Raw genomic sequence first — 26,075 nt, 5'->3', positions numbered from 1 at the left:
TTGTTTTTTAAAATTCTCTCCTATTTTTTTCAGAGCGCTCAATATTTTCTGACCAGTAACTGAGTCAGTCTCATTTAGATTTATCGCTGCATGAATTATGATTAATGCATGGAGAAAAAAAAATCCTACTTATTTAAAAGGGAATACAAAACATCCTGAATAAAAGAACATGGTGGCATTTTAATGACTGCTGCACAGATGTTCAATATAAAGCTGTAAAATATAATATATAATTAGCTTTGCCATAGAATGAAGACCTTGTAGAGGTTTTATATCACCCATATAGAATGAGGATGTATCCTTAATTACGAAAAGAAAGATCACTAAATGTTTCCAAAACAGCGTCTTAGATAATGAATGATGACAAAAATAATGACACTGACTGTGCTCTTCATAAGAAACTGTTACATAATACATGGCAAGACAAAAGCTAAATTATCCATGCTTGTTTGAATGATTAAACATGAAACTTAATCTTTCAAAGATCGCATATCTAATTTTTTGATCGATGTCGAAGCCAATTTTATCTTGCTAGAAGTAAGGAAGCAGCAGGCTATGAGAATTGTGACACAGACAAGTACTGACAGAAGTGAGGTCATGACCCCAAAACGAAGGTAACATATGACTCTAGAGGCTGTAATGAATAAGATTATTAGACACATACAAAATGCACAGAGAGCAAATAGGCAGTGAAAAAGCCGCCACCGTACTGGCAGACAGCACCGTTAAAAGTCTCAACAAAAACAACATGTAATGTAATAAGCACTGACATTTTCCATTGGCCACCATGTCCCTGTTTTTTGTAAAGTCTGTCATTCAATCTGGCCTGGAGACCCTGAAGGCTTTTATCAATCAATGTCTCTGCAGAAGCAATTATAAGGAGGAGCACTTCTGCTGTAAACCTAAATCATCTTCATGCATTGCCTCCCAGTAAATGTTAGGTGGCAAGGCAGCAATAGGAGGAAATTGAAAAGCACTACACAGTTATACTTCAAGGACTGGGAAAAAGTTTTTTTTTTTTTCATTCAATCACACAAAAGCACCCAGATGCTAATTGAGACAGCATGAATCACTGCACTCATGCTCACAGAAATGTCTGAACCCATACGCTTGTAACCGCAGAATTCTTCCAGGAGGTTGCTGTAAACACAGACGTTTTCTATATTTCAAGACTGTATCCATGTCTCACCATCTTTCTTTCTCTCTGGCTCCCTTTCTCTCTCCGTCAGTCGTGTGATAGACTGACCTAGGGATATAAATGACATGAATTCCTATCTATCATTCCTCCTCCGTTCCCTCTCCCCTTCGTCGTCCCTTGTGCTGTGGAAATCAAAGACTGCTGAGCCAAGGGGAAAAAAGATTCCATCAATCTTCGCTTGTCCCTAACAGTCACGTTTACCTGACAAAGTTGCACAGCACTCTGTGAAATGCGGTTCCTTACTGCCAAAGCCTTGGCTTATGCCCCTGAAATACTGTTTCTTTCTTTATATTAAATTCTATTTAATGGGCTGCCTCGGTGTCTCAGCAGGCGTAGGTGCATAATGTGAACTTGCAAGATCATGGAATCTGTCTCATGACCTTCGTCACACGTCTCCCTCTTCTCTATTTTAAGCTTTATTTATTCAGGGGAGGTTTGCTGAGCACGCAGGCTCGCTTACAACAATGCCTTGCTTAACATTCATACAGTTGCACACATTTGCTGGGAGCTGCCGTGCACTGATGCAGCCTTTACTGTTGGACACCGAGCAGCTCTAGTGGTGCAGCTGGGGCTCTGCCGAAAGGGTCCCTCAGTGGCTGTTGTGGAGTTTTAATGCCTGCTGCACCTGCATGTCTTTTCAATCTGTTGACATCTACCTAATGATACCTAATGATATTTAGAAGTTTCACAGAATTTAATGAATTTACATTGTAAAATAAGGTCAAATTTGAATAGCTTTTCAATGTTTTTGTCGTACTGTTATTGTAGGAGAGTTCTATAAAGAACTTCTCAGGCACTTAGAACTCATCAAGCACACACATATATAAGGTAAAATACAAGCTGAAGTGCATTATGGGAAGGAAATCAGTTTGTAGGTAGTCAAGGAAGATTTAATTGTGAACATGAATAATGGCCTCAAGGCTTTCAGGCATTAACATCATAGAAAGCAGCTTCATTATTCAGCTACAAGCTTATACAAGCTTTATTGGAATCCAAATTTAAAATATAATATACAGCTGGGGCAAAGGCATTATGTTTCCCAGTTGTACGTCCCACTGGTATGAATGTGTTATCTCAACAACACCTGGAGGGGATAACTTCAAAATTGGCACAAATGTCCACTTGGACATTATATTATGGACTGGAATGGACGTCTGGTTGACTTGCATACATAGATGATGAAGTATTTCGAATTTGGTGGTCAGAGGTCAAGGTCACTGTGACATCACATCCACCTTCTTGTAAACGCATCCATCCATCCATCCATCCATCCATCCATCCATCCATCCATCCGTTTTCATCCGCTTATCCAGGGCCAGGACGTGGGGGCAACAGGCTGGGCAAAGCACCCCAGACGTCCCTCTCCCTAGCGACACTTTCCAGATCCTCCTGGGGCACCCCAAGGTCTTCCCAGGCCAGATGACATAAATAATCACTCCAGCATGTTCTGGGTCTGGCCCGAGGCCTCCTACCAGTGGGACGTGCTCAGAACACCTCCAAAGAGATGGGCCCAGGAGGCGTTCTGATCAGATGCCCGAACCACCTCAACTGACCCCTTTTCATGCGAAGGAGGAGCGGCTCTGCTCCGAGCTCCCTACGTATGTCCGAGCTCCTCACCCTGTCTCTAAGGCTGAGCCCAGCCACCCCACGGAGGAAACTCATTTCAGCTACTTGTATCCTTGATCTCATTCTTACGGTCACGACCTGAAGCCCATGACCACAGGTAAGGGTTGGGATGTAGATAGACCAGTAAATCTAAAACTTCACTTTTCCGCTCAGCTTCTCAGCTCCTCTTCACCACAATGGTCCGGCACAGCACCTGCATTACTGTAGATGCCGCACCAAACTGCCGATCCATCTTGCGCCCCATTCTACCCTCACTCCTAAACAAGAAGCTAAGATACTTGAACACCTTCGCTTGAGGCAGTAACTCTCTCCCAACCTAGATTCTCAAAAAATCCTTGGGGGAATTTCCTCAAATTTGGCGCCAATGTCATCTTGGACTCCACAACTAACTGATTAGAATTAGGTGGTCAAAGGTCAAGGTCACTGTGACCTCACAAAACATGTTTATGGCTATAACTTAAGAATTCATACACGAATTTTGGGTCCCTCAGTACAATATTTTAAATGAATGACTAATAGGATAAAATGATGATGTGATGACATTTTGTATCCAAAAGGTAAAAGGTTCTGTAAAAACACTTTTCTGGCCATTAGTGCAACAGAACGAGACATTTGGTCGGAAACTGAAATGGTGACACTCATTTGGGTGCCTATCTTGAAATGGTGATGATTGTTTAGGTCTCCTGTGTTGCCTGGTTGTAAATGTGTGTGAAGCTTCAATGTTTTAGAATTATGTAGCATCTTTCCAGCAACATCCATATTTGAATCACTGTCAGCTGTCATGACTATACGACTCTGGGCAGACATAGATGTAAACTGAAACTGCGACTTGACTGGTTTATGGCGGCGCACAATGGCGGTAATCCTAGTTTTCTTTACAGTCAAATTTGGCAGCAATAAAGTTCCACTTCCTGTATGTCAGTGTGACACTGAATGTGCCTCATAAAGGTCAGCGTATTATGAAGGGACGAATTGAGCGAAAGAATGGGTTCACATTTTTCAAGTCTATCTCCGAACATTATTCACATGCTCTATTATGTATACTGAAAGGGTTATTTGTTGCTGTAATCATTTCCGCTTTCCATACCGGCTGTGAAGAGATTCATCTACAAGAGATGGGAGACAAATCCACAGTCCTATTTTTATGCAAAAATGCACTCTAAAGTTGATATGAAATTAATATGAGGCTTGAGCCGCCTGAGTTACACAAATCAAGTGGATATCTTCCAGAGTTACAGTTTTAGTGTGTAATTCCCTCTTTTTGTGTCAGCGGACTCGCTTTTTCCTTGTCGAGCTGTCGCCGAGGGATACCAGCACAAAGAGGGAATTTTGCACTAAAAATACTGTAAGTTTGGAAGATACCCACTTGTTTTGTTTAACTCAGACTGCTGAAGACTCACGTAAACCTTAGCTGAACTTTGGAATGCATTGTCGCACAGAACAAAGACGTTTGGATTTCGTTCCCCATCCTTTCCATTGGAATCCAATTAGAAGGGGATTTCTTCACAGCAAGTTTGGAGGACATAACAATTGCAACCCACCAACCTATAACTTTTGCAATGAACACACGGGCAAGTGAGTTTTGTCTCAACACACAGACTTGAAGAATACAAATCTGTTCTTTAAACCGATGCAAAATGCGGTGGATAATCACAGCTCTTGGTTGCTTAACAATTTAGTAGGCTGCAGCTCATTCGTCTTTAAAAACAATGGCCTTCACAGAAACACAATTCTGTGCTTGTGCATTTAGTGTGGAAGCCCAGCATCAGGGCAGCCACACTGATCTACTGTGTCTGTCCCTATATTTTCAATCCCCAGTGACTGGTGCCTGTTATGTGGACAGCTTTGGTTACCTCTTTCCTCTACCTCTGTCAGATACTGTCAGCTTCTGGGGGGGTATTTCACAAAGCAAGATGAGGCAAACAGTTCTGTCAAATCCTGCAAGGTAGTGTTGACCAAATCACTGAGTCCGATATACTTGTGATTGAAATTGCACTGAATTGAAATACCTTCATAGATTAATAAATCCAAACCTATTCTGCCAATTAGAGGCAATGTGTGACGAACTCAAAGGACAAGATTCAACATCAAACGGTTTTTATTTCAACAGCATAATAAAACACAGTAATCCCAGAATAATGTTTGGATTATTGTAGGTTTTCCAGGTCATTTTGTTATTAAATCCATACTGCGTAATCTATTTTGTCTATTTAGTACCTCTGTTTTGAGAAAAACCCTCTTGGCATTGCTGTTTTTGGCTCAGCATATGTCTGCCAGAACCACGCGTTTGACATTCCAGAAGACACAAACAGATAAATCTCCTTTCTTCACAAGTTTCCTGCATTATGGAACAAAACATATCTCATAAAATATATATAATATTTCCTTTGACTCGAGCCGAGAAGGTTACTCAGTGTTCCTTTCTTCCATAATTCTGCAAATACTTCCCTTTCTGTACGAGCTGTTTGAGCTTCTTTCTGGTAAAGTACATCTTATCTCCTCTCTCTACAATTGTTGCTGTCACATTCCACCAAATGCCAAGGTTGGAAACTAATCTGTGAAAACTTCATTTGAGGCTTTCAGTCTCACAGAATTATTGGAGTGGATTTGCTTCAAGTAGTCGGCCATAATATAACAGTCCTGTATGCCCACTGTACATGGATAATTCTTCTCTGACATACTACGATATGGAGATATGGAACTGTCCTCAGCTAGCCACTGAATGAATTACATGTTAAATTTATTCAAAGACTGCTTTGCAGTCTCCAAAGCTGGAGTATATCTGTCCTCATTATTCTGATATGATATTGCCCTAAGACAGATCAGACAGCAGATGCTAACTACTCCACTGAGCTTGAATAACCCCTAAAATCTTTGCCCAGCCTTATTTTTCATTGCTGCGTTGATAATGTTATTGCAGATATGCTTATGATGGTCTTTCTAAGTATAGAAAGTTCTCCGGGTTTGGCTGAAAGCCTGGAGGATCAACATTATCATTGTGGGCCAGAGAAGAGCTGCCCAGAAGCCTGTCCCCAGAGGGTGCTTAATGAGAGGACAGAGAAAAGAGAAGAGGAATTGAAGCACCTGAAAGCCTGCTGTTCTCAGTCCGGGTCCAGCAAAAAAAAAAAAAAAAAAACGCTCACAGTGAATGTGTTGACATGGCTGCGGGGCCTCTCCAGACAATGTCACGACCCTGCTCTGCCTCCCGGCCAGCCGGCAACGCCGTTTATCCAACACGTTAGCCCCGTAGCCATGGTTAGGATGACTTAACACAAGATGACTCCACAGCTAAGGGAGAATTCCTGAGGATACATGCTTCATCCGAGAGGATACTGGCCCCTTAGCATCCCATTTATGGTGTTGTTAACATGACAAGACATACAGCCACCTTTGGAGTACACCATGACAGGTGTGTGATGTTATTGCTCAGTATCAGGGCTACACAGAGCATCATAATTCTGCAGCAGTATCCTTCAGGGTCTGGAGCTGGAGAAATACTCCCCTCTGTGAAAGGCCAGGAGCTACTCTGAGCTAAGTGTTTATTTTTGGGTTACTGTGAGGTATATGTGTGGCGTTTAACCTAGATTTTATTGTACATCAGCTGCATGTCAAACACTTCACTGATGGCATCACAAGTTGTTAAAACATAAAACAAGGAGGCAGCCACATCTGTAACACTGAGAACAGCTTTGACTTAGAGAAAAAGGCAAATGGCATGAAAGCAGCATGCTTTGGTTGAGAAAAGAACACAAAAAGACAACAGAAAATATATTCATATTTATTTATATTTTTAAAGGAGCACTTCCAGTTGTATTTCTGTGACTACCCTATTCTTTAAGCTCTACAGGAGCAAAGACTCACCCCAGCTGGTGTTCAGGGAAGCTACGCTTTTTGCAGCAACATGTGAAAATCTTAACAGTCTCCATGTGCGTACCATCGGCCTCTGCTCATTGTCAGCCTCTGTGGAAGGCTTTTTGTGGTATTGACATGACAGAGCAATGAAAAGAAGATATGCGAGCAGCGCTCACAGGGAGCAACGTCTCGTTGTGCGGAGGACTTTTAGCCGGAGCCATGCGAGCACGAGCATTATGCTCTGAAGCAGAAGCTTGCAGTGCATGGTGTGAAGGGGGAGTAAAAACTGAAGTTGGCTCTGGCCTCCTGTAACCTCTGCAGGAAATTATAATGCAATAACGGAAGCTCCCTCCTTTTCTAAATGAGAATATAAACAAATGATGGATAGCAATAATCGGAGCAGTCAGCAGAGCGCATCGAAAGCCCCAACGCCCACATGACCATGTTGAAATGTGCGGAGAGAGAAAATAAATGGGGACCAAAATGAACAATAAAAAAAACCTCCTCTTCCAGAAATAACTAGAATTAGAGTGAGGTTAGATTTGAGGACTGGTAAAGTGTAAAATAAAAAAACAGTGAGACAAAAAAAAAAAAAAAAATAGCGAGCACTTGGGAGCCCAGTGAAAGGCAGCATCTTGTGTGCTGCTTCTGCACTTCTACTCTGTTTGCTGTCTCTGTGTGTGGGTTGGCATGGCTGTGTTTGTGTGTAGGTGCGTATGTGTGAGTGTAGGTGTGTGTGTGGCTGAGTATTTGTCTGTCCTGACTCTCAGATGTTGGTCCAATGCAATGTTTGTACCTGACAGTGGGTGCAGGTGCACAGTTGGCCTGGAAATCCCATCTCACTGCTGCATCATGTTTTATTTCTGTGTCTCATCTGTTTTCTTATCTCATTTTCATCGTCCAGCCTACTGTGTGTTTTGTTGTTTCATCCCAGCACCGACTTAATCTGGTCTGATGAGAAATTCATTCTATTTGCATAGAAATAAATCCAAACTGCCTTAGTTATACCATGCACAACACATTTTAATATGTAAACTTAATAGGTGTAAATATTTAACAAGACTTTACAGCTGTGCTACAGCCGTGGCTCTGTGAGGCCTGCTTAGGTGCAGCACTGCTCAGCCCAGTCACCAGACGAAAATGATGACATATTGAATAATTCTGCAAATGACAGATGCATTACATTTGTGCTTTTTATATGTATCATATTTAAAGTGGCATAACTGATTACATGTATATGAGTGGATGGTGGATGGCATGATGCGTGCAACAGCGGTCAAGCTGCAGACCGCTGTGTGAGACCAATAAACACAACACTGGTTGTTTTTTATTGACATGGTTTTTGTCAAGGACTTTCCACGTCCAGGTACAACATGAAAGGTACACTGGGTATGTTGGTTGTTGATGCATACAGTGTCTTTCAGAATAAATGCACTAGGTCATTACATCACCGCATTTTTTTTTATTTTTTTTTTTCTCCTTTCAAAAACTAACACACGTGGTTGGGTTTAAGAAATAACAACAGGGTTTGGCTTAAAAAATCTGCTCTCCTGGGGTGCAAGTTGGTATTTATTGGACCCATCCACCACCCCTACCCCCCACCCTACTTGGACGTTTGCCGCCTTATCTTTCGTTGTTGTCCCACTGCGTTTCCCCCTGACCCACCTAGCGCCATTAAACTATACCAGCGACAAGCTGCGTATCATGCTGACGTTAAAAGACGGCTTTTTTCACCAGTGTCTGACGCCCCAAGTCACTGCCCAAGCACTGGATTTTGACGACTTTGGAATGGGACCAGGTTGGTTGTATATTAATGGTTTGCAGAACTGCACAGTGCCAACATTAATTCTTGGGTTGCACTGCTTAAAAGCATGCTAACATGCTGACATTTAGCAGATGAAATGTTTACCATGTTCACCAACTTAGTTCACTGTGTAAGCATGCTAACATTTGCTCAACACAAAGTACAGCTGAGGATGATGTTAGCTTTGATACGTGGCCATAAACCAAAGCATTGGATTGGATGAACTAATATTTGATTGCCCTAGAGGGGCACTATGTCGGGATCAAAAACATTATGAGGAAATATCCATTGTGTATCAGCAATGCATGTACCAAATTTCGTGCCAACCATTAAGTAGATGACGAGACATTTCTCAGTATAAGTGGAAACTGCTGCTGTATAGGTTCAGACCTTTGAATCTGCCCACTCCACCATGTTGACTCAATAGTCAGGCATGAAGCAACAGTTTCTCAGTTGAAAAACAATTAATCCAATGAGAGCCACAGGAGGACTAATGATTAGCCAATCAACCTCACAAGCTGGACTGACGTCACTGTCAAGCTGTTGTCAAGCTTTGTCAAGAGGAATCAATGAGGAGTCATAACAATAATGTGAGCACTGTAGATGAGACAGATGCTGCTTTCGAGGCTGTTCTACATCGACATGTCTTCTCAATATTTCCCAGCATCGTAGTTTGTGTTTATATTGCTCCACTGCACCCTTAAAACCACAGCTACACCAATATGTTGGCATGGATACGCATCAGTGTTGACTTAAAATGACGTTAGGTTCAGGCCAATATGTACATCTCTAGACACTGGTTCGGGAAAATCGAATAACCCTTCCGCATAGAGATAAGTTAAGAGTGGAGGCAATCTCAGACTAAAGATGAAAATGGAGTGTAACAAGTTGACAATTCTGTCTGATATCAGGCAAAAAAAAACGTCAGGTGATCTGCAAAGTCTTTAAAGGATAACTTTGGTATTTTTCAACCTGGGCCCTATTTCCCCATGTGTATGTGTGCGTATGATACATAGGTACAACTCGTTTTAAAATTGGTTCAGTATTGAGGGAGGCGGATGCAGCCGGCAGCCGCGAAACGAGCTAAACCGGTAACGGGGGCAAATGCGTCCCGTATAAGTTTGCACATTAAAAGTGCTTTTTTTCGCCACTGACTGGTTCAGATCACAAGTGCTATCTCTGTAAATAGCATACTAAGCGTTTCCCTTACCTCTGGGCTGTGTGATGTCATCTCGCGAGAGCTTTGCTCCACTGTGTCTGTAGCTCTCTCTACTCTTGGGGCAGCCGTTTTCTTGAGGAAGAGGTGTTTCGGGATTGGATGTCTTCTCTTCTTCGGCTGGCAGTAGTCATCTTGGGAGAAGTGAGCACTGCAGACCTGATGGTCTGCAAGGCGCAGTGTCTGGACAGGAGTGTTAGCATCCATTTGTAGCACAACTAGCCACAACTTCAGCATCTCGCCGTCTGACAAAGGCAGCCTATGAAAGCTGTACGGGGTGTTGCGCGACATCCTGTTCTTGCAATTCGGATAAGCACAAACACGAACCATTGTTTTCAATCGATGCAGTAAAACTCTCAGCTGTACTCCGGGACAACCAGCGCCACTCTGAGCAGCGCTCAGCATGGCTCCTCTGTTTTCTTCCGGCAACAAGCAAAGTTCTCGCAAGATGACGTCACACAGCCCAGAGCAAGTGAAGGGTAAGGGAAACGTTTAGTATGCTATTTACAGAGATAACACTGGCGATCTGAACCTGTCAGTGGCGAAAAAAAGCACTTTTAATGCGCAAACTTATACGGGATGCATTTGCCCCGTTACCGTTTTAGCCCGTTTCGTGGCTGCCGGCTGCATCCGCCTTCCTCAATACTGAACCAATTTTAGAACGAGTTGTACCTATGAATCATACGCACACATACACATGGGGAAATAGGGCCCAGGTTGAAAAATACCGAAGTTATCTTTTAAGATTCATCCTTTGGGACCACAAATATCCGTACCAAACTTGTACCAATCCATGCCTTAGATGTTAAGATATTACTGTGCCCTGAAACCCTGATCATATACAGCTCCAAGGAGCATTTCAGGCTCCTCTTTAATTACGAATTTAATGTATCATTCACTGCACTCATTAAGTATATTTCCAGCAGTAGCAGAAAGGGATCAAGCTGTGATAAACTCCCTATACTCTATCTTTCCAGTAACAGCAGACAGACAAAGGCGAAACCAAACTAAAACTAGAGGGAACGCTGATCTTACATTCATCAGGTGAACAGGAAGACAGCATGGGGGGTTGATAATGTTGCTCTGTGTCTGCTGCATCTGTAAATAGGCTCCTATAGCAGATATAAGGACCTGACACAATAATAAAACAAACAAAAAACTATATATATATGAAACCAGTTACACTAGAACTGACCTATAGCCATAAAGAAAATGTCCCTATCTGACAAAGATCACCATTAAGTCCAATAACCAGGACGATACACTGACCTACTGGACACTCAGCCAACTCAGCCGGATGGGAGTTGACCTTAGCCAACCCAGGTTTCTTCCAATTTATTTATTACTCTTTTACAGTAACAATCTAGTGTTGCTGGTGTGGGTAGACATATATCACTCCGACACTGTGTCTTACTTGGGTTCATAATTGTGTGATTGATTATTAGTTCAATTGAGGTAGCGGGCACAGTCACTGCTGATGAAGCGCTGTGTGAATAAATGACTTGCATTGACTGCACAGCTGAATTGACTGCAAACAAGCACGCCCCTGCGCCTCCGGAGCAAACAGTGACAGTATGGGGCCATAAGGGTCAGCGGTATCCTCCCCTCAGAGCCCTTTGACGCCACCCACGAGCAGCCCGCTCACCTTGGGATGACCTGGTTATTGTGTACTATTTGGAAGCAGACTGTTTAAGCCATGTCAGCTGGCCTATATAATGCCATCACCTGAACAAGCAGGACTCAGCAGAGAGATGGGGGGATTAGCCAGCGTGTTGGCTGCTTGCTGTCTCGCCTGCTGAAGGGCAGATGGAAATTACTTGGAAAAACAATCCTTTTATCACCAATGTCAATATTAATATTAATCGCTCCCAGGAAGCAATTCTGTGAGCAAAACTCCTGCAAAACAATGACAACAAAATAAAAATAAAAAAAGGTAAACATACATTCATAGAAAGGCAAACACACAAAGGTACACACACACAGACTTGTGCCCCAGCCAACACACACATTCACTGAAGAGACGAAGGTCACATAAGGACTAACCTGCTGCAAAGCAAGCAAACTAACCCCTGATAAAATATCCAATATTCAGTAGTAGAGGAAGTACTATGGTCTTTTGCCTGAGTAAAAGAACCAGGTCCATAGTCTAGAAATACTCTGTTACAAGTAAATGTCCTGCATAAAAAAAATACTTAAGTAAAAGAACAAAAATATTGTCTTTAAAATACACTAAAATCAGAGATTGAGACAAAGGAGAGCATCTTGAGAGACACAAATCTACAAAAGATGTACAATGACTACAAAAAGATGTAAAACAAAAAATTAAAAAAAGAGACTAAACCACTACAAAGTCTGTGTATCTTGCTCTTATGTAGAGATGGCAGAGAATTTGCTTCTCTGTGCCCAGGGGCCTATTGTCCCATAATCTGCCCATGAATATATACCAGGGACTGATAAGCTACACAAGTTTTCTCCTTAAGTATGACACTGACGGCTTAATTTCTCCTTAGATGAGGGACTTACGCAGTAGCACAGAATCCATCAAAAGGTTTCCTTAGCTGAGGAAAAACATCAACTCTTTAGGCGTTTCTCAATACCAAGTACGACAAGTTAGAACTTGCGCACTTGGGAGTTCGGACTTGGCAAGTTCGACTCGGGAGTACAACTCCCAAAGTGGGCTACCATTGCTGCTGGTCTGTGAGAAATGCATTCTTGGATACCTGGCTGTCAAAAGTTAGAGCTTGCAGAGCAAGTTCACATCCAGGCACTTGGACTGTACTTGGCTGGATGCGGACTTTGAATTGGAACAGTACTGGGGCTGCGACTGATGATGTTTCACAAGTCCGCAAGAACACAAGTACAGGCAAGAACGCAGATTGAGAAACGCCTATACACTGGGTTGTAAGAGATTTCACAGGGGTAAAAGCTTCCATGGAGATACATTTCTTATCTTGGACTCACGCTTGTGATGCCTGTTTTTGTCTCACAAAGTTGGCTTATAGTTAGAGTGTGAAAAAATGTCAGAAGAAAAGAAGAAAAGAAAACCATTGTGGTCAGAGGAGGAAAAGACTATACTTCTGGAGAAATACAATCATAGAAAGCACACTTGTCATGGCTCAAGGTTATGTTTTTTATTTCATTCATTAATGCTGTTTCCCGTTTAACTTTGAAATTTTTATCTCCTCTGGTTTCAGATCACTTGACTTCCTGCCCCTGTGTGTTTTCCTTCCCTTTTGATGACTTCACCTTTGTCTGATTGTCTGTCCCACCCTGATTAGCCTCACCTGTGTCTCGTTATCCTTCCCCTCACCAGAGTATTGAGTGTGTGCCTTGTTTTCTCTCAGTGCCAGTTCGTCTCAGCTCCTTGTGTGTCTAGCTGTGTACCAAACTTACCTTTTGACCAGTAAAGACCTGAACTGTCTCCAGAGTCATGCGTTTTAATCCACTCTTACCTGGTTCCCCAGTTGTTACAATACAAAAAGTAAATTTGTTCCAGAAAACAGAAAACCATTGTAGGAAGACGCAACAAAAACTAATTTAAATCACATCTAAAGTGTAAAATCAAAAGCATATCTATTGGTCAGAGGTACCTTATGTTATTTATTTTTTTCTACCTTGCTTTGGTTGCTAAAGTCTTTTGTGCAATGGTCTACATATTCCTTAACTATAAGACCAAGATAAGGACAAAAAAACATTAATATATAAGTGAACAATTTGAGGAAACCTTCAGGAGAAGAGTGTTCTGTGCAACTGATTTCGAGGACATCTTAACTAGGACTTAAGCAAGGTTTATGCTACTGCATACCTATGTCGCAGAGGGCTTTGCGGAGGCATTGCGTCCCTCTGCGACCAATGCAGAGACGCAACGTGCACCCAATTGTAAACACGCGTCGAGGCAACGCAGACCCAATGCAGACCGCAAGACCTATGATTGGTCCTTCAAACTACATAATTTCCGGCATTTTGCAAGGTTTCACTTCCTGCTGCAGTGTCACATATTCGCTGGTAGTCTGCCTCGAGCCATTCAACGGGCGTACAGACCATCGGCGCAGTCGCCTCTCGAGCCATTCAACGGGCGTACAGACCATCGGCGCAGTCGCCTCTCTCTTCATCACCATCGTAACATTTGTACTAAGAGCATTTGTTGTTCAATGTCGATCATTTCGAGCTCCACCATCTTTCTCTCTCATTCGCCATCTTTACTGTGACTAGAGCAAAGCTGGAAGATACACAAACAATGAACGAGCAACGACCATAGACGTCACAGAGTCTAGGTAGGTATATAAAAGAACACTGTGCCCCCAAGCGCTTTGGTGGGGAATTGCATAGCGACATAGACCAACAGGACGCAGAACTATGATAGGCACACAGCAACTGCTGAGCATAAAGAAACTTTTAAACAAAAATCCTTACTTAAGGTGTTTTGTGCAGTCAGCACAAAAGTGCTCAATAGCAAAATTCAGTTTACAAATCAAGCATTTATCACTAATAGTTTCCATATCAGCACTTGAGTCATGACCTCATGTAAACAACTACAGCTCCTCATTTAAGAAACCTAACAGCTATTTAAAGAATTTATTTCTAATGTTTCAATGCTTCCTTAAAAGCAACATCATTGCCAGATTTGTCTCAGTGTTGACGAGCACTACATGATGTAGATTAGATAAAGACTGTATGTCTAGATGTGCCTGTGTTTAAATATTCAAATTAGTCATAACCTTCTATAAAAAAACAACAACAAAACACAAGCGCAAAAAAGCTGTGAATGTAATTAGCCCTTCTTTTATTGTAGAGGCAGTTATACATCCACAGCCCTACAGCCTCGCTATTTCATGGTACAATTAAATCTAATCTGTCAAATAAGGGAGAACATATCTCAATAAAAGGATGAGAGATGATGGGCAGTGGATATGTAAATATCATGAGCTGCATAATCAGCATAAGAATTAGTTTTTTTCTTTCTTTGTCAATTTAATTCAATATAACAAGATGATTTTAAAGAAAACAACAAGCACGGTGCAGCCATATCTCATGGAGCATGACATGTGCACACCACGTGATGGGTGCTTTTGAACACAGGCAGCATGGGGTTACATGATGGATTTTCTTTTTCATCACACTTTGCAGGGGTTTGCCACCAAGGCATACATAACAATGTAGAATTATTTAACATTGTGTTTGATGCTTTAGTTTTGAACTCTGGTTAATTCATGTAAGAAAGACTCTTTGTTTAATACATAAATATTCATCCATGGTGTCTATCAATCTATCTAAAGCTCAATTCATTATCGGATTAAGATGTAAATGCCCCTCATTCTTTTGTACTTGCTGTCACTCCCTTTTTTTCTCAGTCATTTTAACTGAATGTGTCAATGCCCCTGAGCTGACTAGAGGGTTATTCAGATCACCTGTTGCGCAGGGTGTGAGCACTGGCTCCTCAGTGAGAAATGCGAGCAGCTTGGTGCATTTCCCCTCTGGGCCAATCAGAGCGTAACGACTTCCTTTCCACGGGCATAAGAGAGGAGGGGAATTGCACACCCAGAGTTTTCTGATCCTCCCTCAACCTAATGTAGACCTCATGTTAGCAGATGTAATGTCAGCCAGAAACTCTGGTCTCTCAGCCCCTTTGAGAGTTCTTTGCGGTCTTTTGCTCTTCTGTTTGAGGGTGTAGGGAATATTAAAGAACATCTTTCCACATGAAGCAGTTGCATTGTTTTGTTTTGTGCCTCACATTTGCCTGAAGCCTGTAGGCTTTATATTGTTATTTATTTTCTTGGTTAATTTTCGCAAATGGGAACCATTAGGGCGCCTAAAGGAAGTCAGCTACAGCCAAATACCTACACAGACGAAGGCAGGTCCTGAGATGTTAGCTGAATGGAAAGAACAAGGTCTGAGCCATCAACACGTACAGTACGCCCTACCAGTCATCAGATACCCTGCTGGTATAATAAGCTAAAGCCAAAGGAGGAGATAGAGGACACTGATATCAAGACAAGGAAGCTTCTGACAATGCATGCAGGGTTTCGTCCTAAGTCCAGCACCCTGAGACTGTACACTAAGCAAAGCAAGGTGGGCTGCGGACTGGTGAGCTTCAAAGCCACTGTCCAGGATGAAACAACCAAGATCCAGAAATGCATCAGGAAGATGGCCTCCAAAGACGAGCTGCTAAGTGAATACCTAAGACAGCAGAAGAGGGGAATGAACCATCATGGAAGGACGAGCCCCTGCACGGCATGCACCACCGACACATGGAAGAAGTGGCCGACATCAAGAAATCCCACCAGTGGCAGGAAAAGGCTGGACTGAAAGACAGCACAGAAGCACTAAACATGGCAGCACAAGAACAGGGACTTAGCACAAGATCAATAGAAGCGGGGGTCTACCACACCAGGCAGGACCCCAGGATCAGGCTGTGCAAAGGTGCTCCTGAGACAGTTCGGCACATAATAGCAGGGTGTAAGATGCAGGCAGGATAAGCGTACATGGGACACCATAACCAAGTGGCTGGCACAGTGTACAGGAACATCTGAGTATGGGCTGGAAGTCCCAAGGTCAGAATGGAAGACACCTCCTAAAGGTCGTTGAGAATGACCGAGCTAAGATCCAGTGGGACTTCCAGATCCAGACTGACAAACTGGTGATGGCTAATCAACCAGACATGGTGTTGATCGACTAACAACATAAGAAGGCAGTGGTGAAAGATGTAGCAATCCCAAGCTACCAAGGGCTGAAAGAGAAGCTCGAAACGATGTGGGGAATAAAGGCAACAGTGGTGCCAGAGATAATCGGAGCACTCCGGGCTGTGACCCCCAAACTGGGAGAGTGGCTCCAGCAGATTCCAGGTACAACATCTGAGGTCTGTGTGCAGAAGAGTGGAGTCCGAGGAACAGCTAAGATACTGTGCAGAACCCTCAAACTCCCAGACCTCTGGTAGAGGATCCGAGCTTGAGGAAGACGCACTGCCGATGTGACTGGGGACTGGTTCTTGGGCTCCTTCTCGACCAACTGTAATCTGAGGAGTCAGTACCGTCACAGAGATATTTAACATTTTGTATAAGTGCAGTACATATTTAGGAGCTCTCAGTAGATCACCCAGAAGTTTAAGATTACAGCAGCAGTTGTAAAAAAGAAAATTTCTACTTGTGCTGTAGAAGTTTAGCCCAACTCACATTTTTCTGTGAGTACTGCAATACACAGATAATATATTAAAATTACATTTTATCCAGAGTTATTATTTATTTGTGCAACATTTTTGTGAAATAACCTTGCATTAACAACTTCTTTCACATTTAATCCTTCTTCGTAAAACCTGGCCATCATCTTGCATCCCATAACCTAATTCAATCGCCAAAAGCATGGTGGGATGGCAAAACTCTTTCCTTGTCAGGTGTGACTTTGCTGGGCTGATTGAATCTGATTCAAACAAATGGACTCAGCTGAATCTGTTTTGTAGTGATTAAAGTCCTGCGCCAGGTACACTCCCGAGCTCCTCCACAGTGCTAAGCTTCCACTTCTTGGAATAAGACTTGAGAGCATGAAGTGGGAAAACAAAGATGCTGCAGTAACATTGTTTTGGCATGTTACACTGATCCTTCCAAGAGCTGAGCGAGGAGAAGCGGGATGTGGAGTAGACCTACTGGGAAATATCTCTTGGATATCTGGCAGCAGGGAAATAAATGTAATCCCTCCTTGCTATTATCTTTGCCTGGGCTCGTGCGTACTTGAGATAATGTCGGATAGGAGGAGTAGAGTAAAAGCATACTCTTTCCAAATAATGCATGCATCTGATTAGCCTTTGGCTGTTGCTGGTTGGATAGGGGGAAGTGGCATTATCTCTAACTCCTATGGCAGATGGCAAAAACACAAAGAAGGGAGATGAAGGAGAAATAGAGAAGAGGGTAGAAGTGAAAGAGAGGGATGCATAATCAGGTTTGACTCTCTTCATCTTCATGCTGTTTTAAAAGGCTCCCCTGCACATATACAGTATGGCTTCCCTAAGTTAGAATCAATTTAGCTTCCTGCGGCATATTAAAATGCCGTTGTCCGGATCTATCAATCCATCTGACAAACCAGAGGTGCTTTTGATGCTGAGACAGGGTCAGACCACGTCCTGACTCACTTTAGAGTGCATCCTGCAACAACATAGAAATAAATTGCCTTGTAATTTGCAATTTTTCTTCCGCCCAGACAGCTACAAACGCTCAGCATTTTTAATGTATTTTTCATGGAAATATCAACTATGAATTACAGCATCATAAAAGAGAGATGATACATGTTTTTAATGTGTGTTAGAAGGCGGTGTTGTCATGTTGAATGGAGCCTCGTGCACATGCTAAGTATCCCACATGCAGCGGGGGTGACTTTTTTTTCTCTTAATTATTCCTTTTGGATTCCTTATCAAAGTGCATACTGCGGCTGTGATTCTCTTTTCTGGTTCATCACACCAAATAGATCAGCCTGAGATTCATGCCTAATTCTATTAGTCATTCCAGCTCTCTAAGGGGGAAGTAGTATGATAAAGAAGAGGGAAGAAACACTGGAATTTTTTTCCCTCTGTGGGTACTGGCACCAACTTTAAACTCCCCCATCCTCGCCTTCCTTTTCCTCTTTGTCTCGGATGTTTTTTGTCTGGCTCTATCTCTTTGTCTGATGTAGACAGAAACACATAACTCCCTCCTTAACATTGTTAAAGTAACTGATGGAGTGATTCCGATGGGCCAACGCTTCCCCCCGCTCCTTGAATTTGTTGCCGCTGTTGTTGTTATAAGTTCGATGTCTTCCTCTGTCCCCTTCTCTTTGGCGTCTGTCGGCTGCCGCTGTGCCTGCAGGACACCAGAGGAGACGACTGGCATCCTCAATGAGGGAGGGAAAGCGGTGCTCGCCTTCACGCTCCAGCGCCTGCACGCCTGAAGTGATGACGGGGAGAGGGAAAGGTGTAGGTTGACAGGCCAAAACAGCTTTTTGCATTCACGCAAACACATGAACACATTTTCACAAATATATATATGCACGCTGCGCATTTGGGCACACAAACAAGGACTGGACATGGTAACAGAAACACCTGAACAATATGAGGCAGTCTAATACAATCCCTCTGCCTCCCACAGAGTTGAATAAACACCTCGCTGAATAGTCTCAATAAAATTTAACAAACCACAAAGGTGGTTTTTATGTACACCAACTGTACAATCATCTACCAAACCAAACACAGATGCATTCATGGACACAAACCAAACAATAATCTGTTCATATATACACAAGCACTCATATATATTTTTATATTCCTGCGAACACGTTAGATGAAACAACCTTTTTGTTGCACAGAAAAAGACTGAATAGCCACAGTATGCACTTAACCTAACCAGGTGTAATTCCCTTCTGTACAGACCTATGGAACAGCCACTACATGCATTATGCTTTGTTCACACAATGAGCAACAATGCAAAAGTGTTGCTCAAACACTCTTCAACGCCATTCACGTTCCAGGCTTGTGTGTATGTGCAACAATGCATCTTGACTGAATGTCATCTGAAGCTGGTTTTGGTCAAGAATATACCTCATCATTAATGTCAGAGCCTCATTTTAGCTTCACATTTTGCTGCCCCATTGCACCAAGGCAGCTAACTAAGCTAAATAATACAATACCACAGCTAAAAACAAACCACATGATCAGTTGACATTTTTAGCACGTCATGTCTGTACGCAGTGACAATTGTCAGTATCAGTTTGTACCCTCATATCACCAGCTTCCATTGAAAATGACTGGTAGCCTGTTGCTGTGTTAAGTGCAACACACACCGCCACCATACGCCGTGCGTCAAAACTGGCAACTAGTGTAGGTACAGCCACCCAGCAGGCTGGGGTGGGAAATACACTTTAGTGTCGACGGTGCCGCTGCGCGCCGCTGCCAGTGTGTGTTGGGGGGCGGCACTTGACGGCCACAGCGCCACGCCGGCGGCAGTGTGTGTTGCACTTCACTCGTAGTAGCTTTTAGGGCCGACGTCAGTTTATTAGCTGGAGGCAAAACACAACTTGCCACCACAGGGCTGTAGGCTACGTAGGAGTCTTAAAATTTCGTCTTGTTGAGTTACTGGGAGCCAGAATAGAAGGCTCATGGCTCAAAGATTTGGATTTTATCACAAACCACCACTGCCTGTCAATAAAAACAAAGCTAACTGTGGTTAAATGCGATAAGACCAAAGGACTGGACGGAGGCAATCATCAAAAATGCTCACATGTGCAGCGCACACTTCATATCAGGTTAGGGAACAAGTATTTCCTGTTGTAGGGATGAATAACGTTATGTGTATTAAGGGTTATCATGTCCACCTCATCAGAAATCGAGGAAGTATCAAGAGGAATATTGGATTTCTCTGCAACTGTATCTTTAGCGCATTAGCTAACGCTAGCTTCAGTAGCAAAACAAACCAGAGCAAACCATTCAAGTGTCGTCCTCCTTTGTAAGATTGGTATAGTAATCGACCACAAGCTTCCTGTGACATCATCCATCCACTGAGTGAGAGCATACGGGTCGGCCAGTCTGGTCCTGTTGGTTAGTGTTTACTTATTCAAGTAACACTCACGGTCCCTGAGAGTGAGTGACCTGACATGGTGCGTTCATAAATTCAGTCTGATGCTCTGCACCAAAATGAGAGCCCTGTTGGTCGAAGAAACTGAGTGTTATATTTATACGTGAACTAACAACCACTCAAGTTAATCACACATTGACTCCACTTGGTGCTCTGCTGCTCCGAGTGCCCAGACAGAGTGCCCAGAGTGCACTCTGCCACTCTGAGAGTGTGGTGCTCTGGACAACCAAATGGTACATTCAGACAATGCTCCAAAATTACGAACGGTCCAGGATTGCTAGGATTGAATATTTCTGAAAACACTGCTCGCATCATCTTCCTCCATTTTTTAAACAAGCCAACAGAACTTGCTATCTAGCCCTAACTAACATCTGTAGAGAATTGTTTTACCACATATTGTTTAATTCAGCATACATAAAGCTATACAGGGATGCCTTCATTTGGCATGTCAGTGGTACTACACATGTCTAAGGACACTTGATATTAAAAAAAAGAGCTTATCACGTTTTGCAGTTGTTATATTTTGCCCAGGAAGATAGGTGTCAGTGCTCAAAGGATATAGGAAACATAAAAACATTCTCACTCCTATTCATGATGGCAATGTGCTTCGTTTTTCCACTACCGTTGCCATCAGGCTTTGGGTGATGCAAACAGGAGATCTAATTTTGCCATGAAGTCAGTACATTGGCTTCAGGCTTTACCTAAGACACCTGAGCCTCATGTTCGTAGCCTAAGGTTGTTTTTATTTTGGAGAATCTGTGCCACGAAAAGTCAGGGTGCATTGGCAGGACGTGTTTGCTCTGCAAGAACTGAATTATATCACCAAAATTACCTCTAAAACTGTTGATAATAAATCAATATATGAGACAGACACTGGAGATATTGGAAATTGTTCTTCTGATTCTAGCAGTGTGTGTGTTTCTGATGTCCGTGTTAAGATTTGACTGACATGCGACCTGGACTTTCAATATAACGAGGAAAATGTTTTGAATGAACACATGGTGAACTTCTCTGCAAAGTTGCAAAATGTCCACACACCACGCGTCTGCCAAATGTTCACACTTTTTTTTTATGTGGTTTGAACCAGCTTAAATATCGTAAACATCAAATGTGAGAGCATCCTTGAATTCAGACCAAAGAGCTTTTCAAAACAGCCCTTGTCTGCGGCCGTGCTGCCATCCGAGCATCATTTAAGTTTGACAAACAAAATGAAATAAAGGTAAACAGAATGTTCGGCGTGATGAATGCCCATCTCAAGCAGGTTTCAAAGCCCTGCAATCTTTTTATATATATGAGAATGAATAGGCACTTATGGCTGCCCAGAATGAAGGAAATAGCAGCATAAATATTTCTTTTGCGGAACAGGATGTAATGACCTTCATGCTTCAAAATATCAATAAATGATTTCAATTATATGGAGCACATAAATACTTTCATTGAAACGGTCCCTTTTCAGTCGTCCTCTTCACGTCTGTATGGGTTACCCCTTGACTCCCTGTGGTGTAAACTCTTGTGTCTTCACTCTGTTCTATTGACAATTAACTCAACCCCCCTCTTTTTCCTTACGGGAGATAATCTTTTCATTCAGCTTCATTTAAAAGCCTTTTGATGTTGAACTAATACATTTCAGATTGTGAGGATCTGCAAGCACTTGATTTGCTCCTAGGGTGTCTCAGCTGTTTTTGACTAGCTGAATAAAAGATAGAGATTAGCATCTGAAATTTGTAAAGGGAGAAGAAAAAAACCCTCTAAAATGCAACCCAAAATTATTCCAATCTTGTCATTTAAACGGGACCAACTGGGCCACCATTAGAAATGCCCTGTAGACCCTCGCATTGCCGTAAACAAAATGCCAGATTTCACAGATTTAATGTCAGTTTCCAAGGTGAATTTAAATACAAGGACAGGCACTCTGTCAGTGACTGAACAGATTGCTCGTGCCTGATCCAGCATGTGGACCGCCTGAGCTGGTGGGTGAATCTGGCTCTGCGATGTGGACAACATGATGACAAATTGTCGCAGCAAAACATTGTATTGTAAGTTTTTAAAAAAAAATGTAATTAGACGCAATTAAACAACCTCCTACCGCCCGCTATCACCACACACAAGTAAACACACAAACAGGCATATATATGCTCAGTGCAACATAAAAGCACTTTTTAGTATCTTGAAATGAGAATCATCCAGACATGAGGGAATGTAGCAGAAAGCATGAAGTGACTAATTACAAGCCTTAAGACTTGTGCTTTGGTCAGTGTTATTACTGACATACACTCTCAGGCACATAACAATTTCAACCTCAAGCAAAATGCAATTTAAATGTAGTGTGGCGTGACAGCTTTAATGAAATGTTCTTCGCTTTTAGCCAACAACACTCGAAAACAAGCCCCCAAAACAATCACAACTAATATAATGAGTTATTTTTTGGCACATTTCGTGGATGTCACATTTTAGTTAAGTCATGCTCGGAGCTCAGGAGATGGCAGTGTGTGTTGGCTGGTCCAACACTTTGGTCAAGACTTGCATATCAACAACTATTGGATGGATTGTTATGATATTTTGACAACTGTAGTCATCAGAGGAGGAATCTTACCAACTTTGGGAAATGTCTGACGTAAAGTACCATCTGCAAGTAAAGTGGTTATGCATTCATTGAAATATCTCTACAGCTACAAGATGCACTGCGCAAATTATTGGACATATTTCAATCTCAGACAGTTCATGTGTATAACTTTGTTTATCCCCTGGTTTTTTCTCCGGCAACACCATATTGTGGACATTTTTGTTTTGACTGAAATATCTCAACAAATATTCAGTGGATTGCCAAATTTTACCACATTACTTTCACCCTCGCTTGAATTTTCATCACTTCAGTAATCCCTTAACTTTTCTTCTGGCATTATCACCAGGATCAATTTTTAATTTCCCTATTTTTTTTGGTTTTATTATCAAAATACAAAACTGACATTCCCATCAAAATGAGCTGTACTGGTGAAAGTTAGCATGCTAAAAACATGAAGTTTTTAAAACTGCCAAGTCATCGAACCCTGTTAAATGTTGTAAGAATAAGCAATGCACATGTATGCACTTAATAGCATCCATCCATCCATTTTTGTAACCGCTTATCCTCTTGGGAGTCATGGGGGGGCCGCAGCACAAGGGGCAGTGTACACCCTGAACAGGTCACCAGACTATCACAGGGCTAACACATACAGACAAACAATCATTCACATTTATACCTACGGACAATTTAGAGTCACCAATTAACCTGCATGTCTTTGGACTGTGGGAGGAAGCTGGAGTACTTGGAGACAACCCACGCTGACATGGGGAGAACATGCAGACTCCGGGGCCTCTCCCCTGGGATCGAACCAGGAACCCAACTCATCAAATACTGATGCTTGGTTCGTGGCCCTACATGTATAGCCCTGTTTCCACCAAACACTTTTACTATGGAACCTTTTGAAGCACAACGTAACCCTTCAGACATGGTACCTAGACCCTTTCGTTTCCACCACAAAAGGCCCGTTTCCACTGAAGAAGTTCCTGGTACTATTTGGGGGGCAGGAACTACTACAGGAACATCCTCTCGCTCGGCCCTCTCAACCACCGTGTCTCCACTGAGAGAGCGGAGTAGGAGGAAGGTTCCTGTAAAGTTACCGGGCTCTGTATGTGACGTAATTGTTGCGCGACCATTTTGACCGGGGCGACGTAGAGGCGTAGGGACGCCGTTAGCCGTTAGCGGTGTCTGTAATAACTCCGGTCACGGTCCGTGAAAAAAATATTTTTTCCAGCGGATGTCTTAGTTACAACATGATTGAGCTAGCAAAGCAGTTTTGTGTTGCTATGTGTGGTATTTATTCAGACCTTTGCTTAACTGTCCTTGTCAGCTGATGCTTTATAGACATCGTGATTTCCCAAAACTGAATAAATACCACACATAGCAACAAAAAACTGCTTTGCTAGCTCAATCATGCTGTAACTAAGATATCCGCTGGGAAAAAAAAAAAAAAAATTCACACACCATGACCGGAGTTATTACAGACACCGCTAACAGCTAACAGTTAGCCCAGCTAATCTACGATAACCATGTTGTTATTTTCTGAGTACCTACTCCGAGGCAGGGACTTGTTTAGCCCCTGTAAAAGTTCTGGAACTCTGTCCTTCGGGGGTGGTTCCTGCGGTGGAGACACGCACCAATGGCCCCGGCCCCGTAAAATTACCCTGAAGTTCCTGCGGTGGAAACGGGCCTAAACAGTACTCTTAAATGTGGGCCTCCACCTTTTAGTACCAGATTCGTGTGCTAGACACCCCAACAGAGGGGTGACCAAAAATGGGGACGGTACAGAACGGTTCCATTGGTACCATCCACAACTTTTGTTGTACCAAACTGAACTGTACCATACCGTAGTGCTTGGTGGAAACGGGGCTCATGATGCTGTAGGAACACCTTTGGAACCTCAGGGACAATGTGTCAGTTTCTGCAGGTAACATGCACTGTGTCTTTTCAAAACAAACGTCTGTGTTCACAGGAAATGTGTAGCCTATTTTCTGCTCATGAAATGCATACAGTCTTTTTTGAAAAGTCGTGTGACACACTACACCTCATTGTTGAAACAACTGACTATTCATTTTTGGTTTCACACGGGACACAAACAGCGGTCTCCCGGGTGAAAGTTCTATGGTTGTCCTACCCCATACTCAGACTTTCTTGCTGTATCCTGCGCATCTGTGTCCCACTATTGACTTCATGTACTTGTTGAAAGTTGAAAAGGTTATGTTTAGGCAAGCTAAGTAGCTATAGTAAGGTTTAGTGAAAAAAAATATGGTGACGATGGATGAACTTTAAAATGACTCAAAGTTCACACATTTCCGAACACCAGTCTCCTGGGGAAAAGTCCTGTGTTTTGTGACCCATCGACCACCGAACCTCTAACCTTTTGGTACCACTTACTGGCTCATGATTACGTAGGATAAGTATGATTTTGTTGCAATTTTTTTTTTGTAGGAAAGCATACAAACAGTGCATGACATGTAGAGCACAGGTCTCTCTGTATATAAGACAGTTTATCTATTAATAAACCACCATGCATTTACTACTCCAACAGGCAATGTCACAGCCTTCATGGAAATTATTGAGGCTGATGAAATTTATATATATTCTCTCATTATTCCCTCTTGTCTGCTTGACATCCATATTGTGAATTGCCATTAACACACATAATGTACATCATGGAATGGGTTTCACACACTGGTAGTTTACCTACTCTTAGCCTCTGTTAGACCTGCTCCATATGTGCAGTATATGGTCCATTATATCTGAACCTGGCAGCCTCTTATTACTCATCGCTGAGTGAATGTCTCCGCAATTACTTTAAATGTCTGAAGTTCAAACAATACAATCATTGTATGAAATATGAATACCAAACTTTAATTATATAGACCTTTTTAAAACTAAAGTACTTTACTAAAAGAGAAAAACACAAAACATATAAAAAGCAGAACAAAAGTGTGAGATAAATCTCTTCCAAGCTCATTTTATTACTTCTAAAAGTGATTTAGGAAGAGGAAAAAAGAGTTTGCTGCCCTGATCTCCTCAGGCAAGTTGTTAAAAGTTAAAGGTATTTACAAAGGCAGAACTGAAACTTTGCCGCTCCTCCATACACTGCTTGTACATTCACTCACTGCAAGCTACTATTTCAGAAATGTGATATTCATTGTGATGGGAAAGCTGATTGTTTAGCAAGCTTACTCAGAAAACCTCAGCACATACCTGTCCAACAGAGCCTC

The sequence above is a fragment of the Epinephelus moara genome, chromosome 9, assembly GCF_006386435.1.
Source record: "Epinephelus moara isolate mb chromosome 9, YSFRI_EMoa_1.0, whole genome shotgun sequence".
Classification (NCBI taxonomy): Eukaryota; Metazoa; Chordata; class Actinopteri; order Perciformes; family Serranidae; genus Epinephelus; species Epinephelus moara.
The sequence above is the reverse complement of the archived record's forward strand: the minus strand, read 5'-3'. Positions refer to the sequence as shown.